The 8841-nt window shown below is 35.0% G+C and overlaps 1 protein-coding gene across 1 annotated transcript in view; it reads right to left on the bottom strand.

The window, feature by feature from the left end:
• The window catches only part of LOC106678092 (zinc finger autosomal protein-like), a gene marked incomplete at its 5' end in the record, with an annotated part of 62820 nt that overhangs the window by 29420 nt on the left and 24559 nt on the right, over positions 1-8841 (bottom strand). The window lies entirely within an intron of this gene.

The following is an 8841-nucleotide window of genomic DNA, read 5'->3' as shown; positions in this document are numbered from 1 at the left end:
TATATATATATATTCATGCTAAAAACAATAAATTTTAGAAATAGGGGTTAAGAAAAAAAATATATATACCTAAACTGGGATGATTTACATTAATCAGAGCGAAAAAAAAGACATTACTTGATATTATAAAAGAAACAAAAGCTATACATCCTATTGCGAAGATAGGTATCCAGTTCTAATTATAAGGTTTTATGTTACCTATATAAATAGAAGCTTAAGATTCAATCCCGGGAGTACATGCAGAAACATTTTTGGGTAATATTGCTTAGTTTCGCAGTGTATCGGAGGAATTCGCTTCTCATATTACGGGTGGAAGTTTGTTAAAAAATGGACACAATCGTCCAATGTCGTTCCATCACAAGCTGGACATATTTTCTGTGGGTCCAAAATATATTTTTCCGGAGCGACACATTAATTGCATATTTACCGGAGAGTCGTACTTGGGCAATTATTTTGAAGTAAGCCATGGCGCAGCCGAGCTTTGAGGAGCTTCGCTTTAATTTAGACCCTACCGTACCACGGATTATAGGTCCATTCTCATAATAACAAGAGGTCTTTATCCTTGACAAATTCCCTATATCTATCCAAGATCTTCCCCATTCTAATTTTGGTACTTCCCGATTATTTATTAGTATCGGGTGAAACATTCCGAAGCTCTCCAGTAGTATTCTTATCTTATTACCCAATTATATTGCAACCTCAAAGGATTGCAGCTGTATAGCTGAGGTAGCTTTAAATAACATTGTTTCACGAAGCGAGTACAACTCATGTTAAGAATTTTTACTGACTAGGACAAAGTTTGTTTTAAAACCAATTAAGGTTTTAATAATATTCCTGTGGGACATCAGTCTCACAGGAACGGGTGCCACTTCAAGTCTTCCCATAAAGTGTGGAGTGTTTCGTTGTGATTGAAACGCAGTAATAGTCCGTAGTACCTCTCTTGTATATTTTCCAATCCATTCCTCTATGTGCTTCGAGGGCAAAATAGTAGAAGCATTACCATATAGATGCCATATAGGTACATGTTACCAACCATATAGTGCAGCATATATATTCAAAAATGAAGTAATGCCAGCCTGTAAGTTGAAGGGGTACATCATACATAATGGTCCATACCGGGCCGGATGATTCATAAATACCTTCAGAGAATTTTTTTTCTAGTTCTGAGGTCCTCAGTTCATATTTTCAGGTTGGCCGCTTAACCCAGAGTCACCCTATATATGTAGTTACAATTTAATATCAACATTAGTCTCTATATTTCTTACTATAACATAGCGCTTAATTATATATTCATAATGTGTTCAATTCAACTAAGATTCATTAAAACCATATTTCTTAATTTCGAGGGATAATATGTTGTTAAAAATTCATAACTTCGAATGAATCTTAAATTCAGTAATACAGTAAAAAACTTATAATCATAATTTTCATAAGGATAAGCTCCTTCCTAGGTTAAACTTTCTTATAATTTTATTTCTTTACATTCCTACATCTCTCGTTTTCATAATTATTTTCCCCCTCCCTCTGTTCGAAGGACTCCTTGCTTTCATTATTAAAGATAACGCTGAGACCGGGTTCTTCGGAAGAGAGGATTACTTCTCACGCCACTGTCTTGGAAAGGTATATGCGAGGTATGAAACGAAATATTATTAGTATTTCAAATGTTAAGATAGAAACCCTGAGTGACGCCGATGGTAATGGATTCGACACGAGGTTGATAGAAGCTAAGTGAATCTAGGCTGTGTTTTGGGAGACCTGGATTGAGCATGAAGAGCTCACTGTAACAATTGGTGATAAGGATGCACTCCTGACGACTCTTGGCTCGAGCTTTACGGCTCAATGAAGAAGGGAATAACAAAGGCCAGTTGTGCACTGTTGTCGATTCGAAAGCGTGAAGTAAGAACAACTGAACCACACAGCACGCTCCTGGCTGGCTTCCAAAAGTATTATTGAAGACTAAAAGCATTCTGCGACCATGAGGAACCCACAATGATTGACCAATGCTATCTGTGATCACCCGTTTCTCTTAAATAATACCTCACCGCGGAGTAAGGCTAGAGAAACTGAACAACTCCAAACTTACAGTGGTATTCGACGACAACTCTTATTCAACCCGTCAAACCTACAAAGCAACTATAATGTAAACATCAAAATGTTATACTGGACATATGGAGGAAACATTGTGAGAGAAAAGATATGATGATAAATAGAAGTAAAAGCAAAGTCATGGAAATTGGACGAGAACTGGGAGATATGCCGATTACTTGCTGGGTCCTTCTCGACAGATACAGGAAAAGAATCATCGCCTCAGAAATGAAATATCTCAGAAAAGTAGCCGGTCGAACACGAAGAGAACACTTCAGGAATGTAAGAATAAGAGAGGAGCTAGGAAACCACTAACTGAAATTCTAGAGAAGAAGCAGTTGAAGTGGTTTGGACATATAAGCCGAATGGATGAAGACCGTGAACCGCGAAAATTCTTCGAAAATAAACCAACTGGCAAAAGACCAAGGATGTCGTGGCAGGAAAATGTGGCTATACAGGAAGAGGAGAGAGGAAACATGTTGGATTCCATAAGGGCATTGGCAAGGGACCAGGACAGATGGAACGTTTGGATCCAGGCACCTTTACACTGAGAGGCATTCAGGAGGAAGAAAAAGAAGGCAGGAAGCATTTTGATTTAGTTTCGCTTATACGTACTCGCTGTATGGGCTAACATTGTGAAGATATACGGACAGATCATTATGCATGACGATGATCGGAAATACCAGCACATACTAACACCACAGAAGCGATTCTGGAGTTTGAGCTTAAGACAATTGCCTATGGAGTCATATCAAGAGCTTAACAGGCTCTCCGTGTCATTCTACAGCTGGTCGAGGATGAAAGCTGGCACTTTTACCTCGCATTGAAACGTGTACCCATGTACGTGGATAATAATTTTAGCAGAGCCAAAACTCCAGCGAAAGCCCACAAACTAATCTCGCAATTAGGTGCACTGTTCGCTAAGGGAAGAGGTGTTGTCATGTTACAGGGGAAATGTAGAATTGGTTCCCATCCAGCATTTTGTTTTTTCGTACCCTCCATTACAAGGAAAAATGAAACTGAGGTTATGCATCCTTTTCCTACCAGGGGTATTTTAAGGTGTTGATTCTATTGTGCAGTGTGTGTGTATAGTCGAAGGCGCCAAGTGGGCATTGATACAATGGTGAGCGGGGAGGGTCCGCTTTGCTGATGATGATATTAGGTTTAGGTTGCAGAGCCCAAACCTCTTCCCACGGTAAGAAACATTTACCAAGGGGACACAAGTAACGGTAAGAAACATTTTCCAAGGGGACCTCTCCCAGGTGGTGGTGGAGGGGCAATTTCCCGAAACAGTGGGTTGGTGCAGGCCTTCAACCCATCAAAAAATTTGATGTTTCTCCGGCCAATCTACTCCGGCACAGAGGGCAGTTGGAGTTCATCATGGATAACAGTGTTTCTGGCCCTTTTTAACGCTCTTCCTCTTACAATCTTCCGAAGGACAGAGTTCTGGAAGCTCTGCAGTCTGTTGAGCATGGTCTTGAACATGTGCTTTAGCAGAGGCGCACCGTCGGTCTAATGACAGCTTTGTATATCTGGAGCTTGAGCCTGAGCGAGAGCTGTGGAGATTTTATCAGATGATAGAGTCGATAATTCTTTTGACGGGCCAGCTTCAGTCTCTCACGAACATGGCTTGAAAATGTGAGATGACGATCTATAGTGACCCCCAGATAGAGCAGGGAGGTGGAAATCCGTTGGTCGACCTCTTCAATCCTGAAATGATGCGCCTGTCTTGGCAGGATTCACTCTAATTCCAATCCGCTTGAGTTCGGCAGCGATGGTGTTAGCCGCTTCTTGTGCATGAGACAGTGCAGTTGGAGCATTGATGCTAGAGACTTAGATGCCCCATCCAGCATCTCGAGCACGGCCGTTTAAATTCAAGGTCTCTTCTGGAGTACCACCACAGATTCCATTTCTTATATTGCTTCACTACTTCCAGTCCATCAGATACACAAAGTGGGAGATGCTTTCAGCGGTTGCCAGGAAATTTGGTCCGCTGGGTTTGCCGGCTTCAAAATCTCCACTGCAGAGACACTCATTCAGGAAGTTGGGAAGATTCCACTGGACAGGGAATTGGTCCTTCTTACCCAATTGGTCCATTTAGAACATTGGTACTGGATCTTGCTTTATTTTTAAAAAAAATGAATTGATGAAGACAATTTTTCAGAGTGTAACATCACATCTGTTCAGTTCAGTTCAGAATATCATCGAAGGATTTTCAATTTATATCGACTAGTGTCAGAGCTATATCTGAGACACAAGACATATTTTGAATCTTTCGTCGTTTGCTAAATTTGTCGTTTTTTATGTTTATTTATTGAAATTTACAAATGTATAAGAAAATACAGTAAGTAAATTTGACAAATGTTTCAGAACACATGATAATCAAGGGAAGAAAGCACTCAATTTGTTTTTAAATAGTAAATGGGAAAGAGGGAGAAAAAAAAATGAAATAAATTTGTATTCGAAAATTATTTATTTTAGTAATTATAAATATTATAACTGTAGTATACCACCGCTTATCGGGACCAAGGTATCGCCCACTGATCCCTAGGTTATAAAAGGATAAAACTGATTTAAATAAATTCTGTAAATATGTGATTTAATATAAGTTAACAATCTTTGAATTTACTAGAAGTCAGTTATTTTGTACGAAATTTGGATAAGGGCAGACATTCGTCCCCAATCATCTTATTTTAATTATAATGAAATTTATCCCAAGGGTTCCGCAGTACAGAATAATTCTTGTAATGTCCACCGGGTGGATAGATAACAATAATTCTGATATAATTCCATTTGACTTAAATAATAAATGTTAACAGAAGATAATAAAGAAGTAATTAACTTTGCAGGAAATAGATAGACTGAGAGGAGGGGGCAACCGGCACGTTCGTTTCGAGGCGACACCGCTACAAAGCCCGTTCTCGTCTTCCTTTAGTAATTTATTATGATTGACATTAGAAAAACGACCAAAAAGTATGTATATTATTATACATTATATAAAAAGTTTTTGAGCCTGGATGTATTTAAATTCTTTTTACTAGTAACCTTTTATGAGCATGTTAACAAATTTAAATAAAACTAAACTTACAACAATGTTACAGTGGTTACCGCTCACCGATTCCTATTCCTCGTATCTTACGTACGAGGTACATTGCTAGCGTACATCGTACCTCTTAAAAACTTTAAAACCTGGAATGAAACAAACATTTTCGTAAGAATAGTACAGTGGTTACCGCTCACCGATTCCTATTCCTCGTATCTTACGTACGAGGTACATTGCTGTCGTACATCGTACCTCTTAAAAAACTATAAAACCTGGAATGGAACAAACATTTTCTTAAAAATGGTACAGTGGTTACCGCTCACCGATTCCTATTCCTCGTATGTTAAAGTCGAAAATCGATCTGTTATCTCACAAATCCAAAAATATTAATTTTAATTGTTTGCCTTTTTGTTTTACAAAACATGTAATTCCTTCCGCTCTACCATTGACCACTTACATTTACTCAAATAGTCCAGAACAGGAGTAACCTGGGTCGATAAAACTAAATCGATTTTATTGGGAAATGAAAGGCAAAAACATTATGTTATCAAAATTAATTTAAATCAAATTATGATATGTAAATCGAGAAATAATCGATGTTTGAAGACAAATTACTTCAAGAAGAAATCTAATCTCAGGCCGAATATTTGTGGAGATGGGTAGTTAGCTGTAAGTACTGTATTTGAGAAAAAAAAAGCACCAATCCATAGGTTTGATTTTTTTCACTTGTAAATAAATAACTCCCAAATTTTAATTTAATTAAAAATTTTAGAACAAACTGAGCTCTTTACATTATTTCTTTCTAAGCCTCTACTCCTATTGACCATTTTGTGTCACTTTGCTCAAGCCAAACTGTTGAAGATATATCTCCAACTGAACATTTAAAAAATGGAGGAACATTAAGGTTCAAGCCGATAATTGAAAGCACTGGAGGTGGTGGAGTAGCAAATCACTGCTTCTACCAGAAGGGCGCATTAAGGACCATTTCGAAGATCCAGTTCTACTTAGCAGGGAGCGGTCTGGTGTACAGATTAAAAATGAAAGCTGATTCAATTTACTTCAAACTCGTTTCGTATGTCTGCTCGTATAGAATGAATAGTTCAAAACATGTTTCACAAAGTAAGAGACCATTAAGGATTTTTAAAACAATGGTAATTTTGTGAAGAGCCAATTTTATTAAGTAATGATTGGAAAGAGCACATTTTGGTCTCATGTTTTATTTTTATTAAATAAGAATAGGACGAGGGTTTCTGTAAGCTACCAAGTTTTGGAGTCATTAAGTAAATAGTGAACAAGAGTGAAAAACTTAATATTTTGCAAGGGCATTCATCTATACTGTGACTGCACTATAAGCCTTTAATATTCTAATCTGTCCTGATATGCGTGTCAAACTCCACTAAGTTGTTCAGGCTTGTGTCTAAATCTAAGTTAGTTATTACATCCCCATGTCTACAGATTTGAATAAGCACACTTTGATACTTTTATTAGGATGATGAATATAATAATGAAATTGTAAAAAATCAGCTGTATTAATGTGATTTTCCAAGATGAGATGGCAAAAGAAAACCCCCAACAGTGTCTTAACAGTAACTCGGAAAAAAAAGAACGCAGATGGCAATGTGCTAATCAGAGGATCTTGGGTATTTTGGTATCAAATTAAAAAAAAAAAACACTTTACCACAAATTATAATTACTCTATAAGTAGTATAGAATGGCTGGTATGGCACCATGACTTCATGCCGACCATTCTGTGAACTTAAGAGATCATAATTTGAGATGACTTGCAGCTGTAACTACAGTTAAGATTTCTAAATTAAAGTATTTTATAATTTAAATGTTTTTATTTTATAGTTAAAAGGTTTTTAACTTTTTTTAACAAAAACTATAGCTGAGATTTAAAACGTAATTGAAACCATAACTTTTTATATTTGAGATAACTTTAACTATATTTAAGATTTATTATTTGACATAGTTATTTTATAATTACACTTTTTTTAACAATAGTTGTAATTTCTAGTTAATTTATATGTTTGGGATTTTAACTTTTTTTAGTAACTAAAATTATGGTTAAGTTTATTATTTATTAAAAATATTCATCTTATCGCAAAAATAAATAATTAAAAATTAAATTTTATATATTAATGACGAGAATAAAAAATAAATAAATAAAAATGTAAAGAAAAGAAAAAATGAATATAAAACCTATCAAAGTATTGACATTTGTTCTATGAAAAAACTTATTACGATGATCTAAAGAATAATGAGCTAAGTTTTTCTCTTTAAATCGACAAAGTTAAAAAAAATAACAAAATAGATTTAATAATGAATGACATCTATCAAAGTTATTATTGAAACTTTTAATAAAGCAAAAAAAAAAAAAAAAAAATAGAAAAAAAAGGACAACAAAAGCAATATTTCTCAAATATTAATTTATTTTTTGGACAAAGCAACAATTTTTGACAGTCAAATATTTATATCAATATAAAAATACATTGAATTAAAACTATAGGACAAAGATATTTATATTTTTATAACATTTTTATCATCTAGTGCTTTTCAAATGTAAATCTGATTGCCTCAACAAATTTTAGTTTAATTCAATAATTTACGTCAATTGTTTATAAAAGTAAGGCTTTCATGAAGATTTAACTGTTTAATTCATTTATTGTAGATCAGGTTTAGTGTTTTGTAGTGAATATATGAGTTTTACAACTTTGTCAAACAATGGGAACTTCATTTAAAACATATGTAATCATAACACTTTATAAAAACATAGGCATGCATCAAAAGTGATTCAGACATAACATATGAACAGTTTATTATAAGCAATACAGTTAGTGTTAGCTATTGCAAACACTGCATGTACGGTCCCTTGAAGTTATAAATAAAGTGTGGATTAATGAATGACCAATAATGAAACTTCTTGTGAGGCTTATGTGTTATTATGTATATTTGAACTGCATTGTATTGACAATGAGAAAAATGAAGATGCTTTTTGACTATATGGAAGGAAATTATAACTGATTAAAAGCTTCTGTGTATTCCTTATATGACTGACGTGTATAATGTGAAATTGAGCAATATTTACTGCTCACAATGGTGGCATTGATAATGATTCTGAGCAGTGTGATGGGTCATTATATGTTGTTTAAAATCATCTATTCTAACTGATTTATATTTACATTGAGGACATTGATGAGACATTTCATCAGTGTGAAGGGCCACTATGTGATTATTTAAATTATCTTTTGAAACATTCTCAACGAGGACATCGATGAGGCTTCTCACCAATATGGCGTGCCAAAATAAGTGATTATAAACTTCCAAGTATTGTAAATATGGCTGACTTCTATAACAGGCCATTATATGTGATTTTAACTAAGTAATATTTACTATACTATGGCTACAATGGTGGCATAAACACTTGCTTCTGAGCAGTGAGATAGGTCATTATATATTCATTAAAGCATCTATTTTAATTGATTTATATTCACAATGAGGTCATTGATGAGGCTTCTCATTAGTATGACGGGCCATTATGTGTTTTTTTTATTACTAACTTGAACAGCTTTATGTTCACAATGAGGACATTAATGAGGCTTCTCATCAGTATGTCGTGCCATTAAGTGTCGATTTAACTGATCTTTTGTAACTGATTTATATTCACAATGTGGACATTGATGAGGCTTCTCATGAGTATGACGGGCCATTAT

Source organism: Halyomorpha halys, unplaced genomic scaffold, assembly GCF_000696795.3.
Source record: "Halyomorpha halys isolate HHAL.00 unplaced genomic scaffold, Hhal_1.1 Scaffold123.1, whole genome shotgun sequence".
Taxonomy (NCBI): Eukaryota; Metazoa; Arthropoda; class Insecta; order Hemiptera; family Pentatomidae; genus Halyomorpha; species Halyomorpha halys.
The sequence above is the reverse complement of the archived record's forward strand: the minus strand, read 5'-3'. Positions and strand labels throughout refer to the sequence as shown.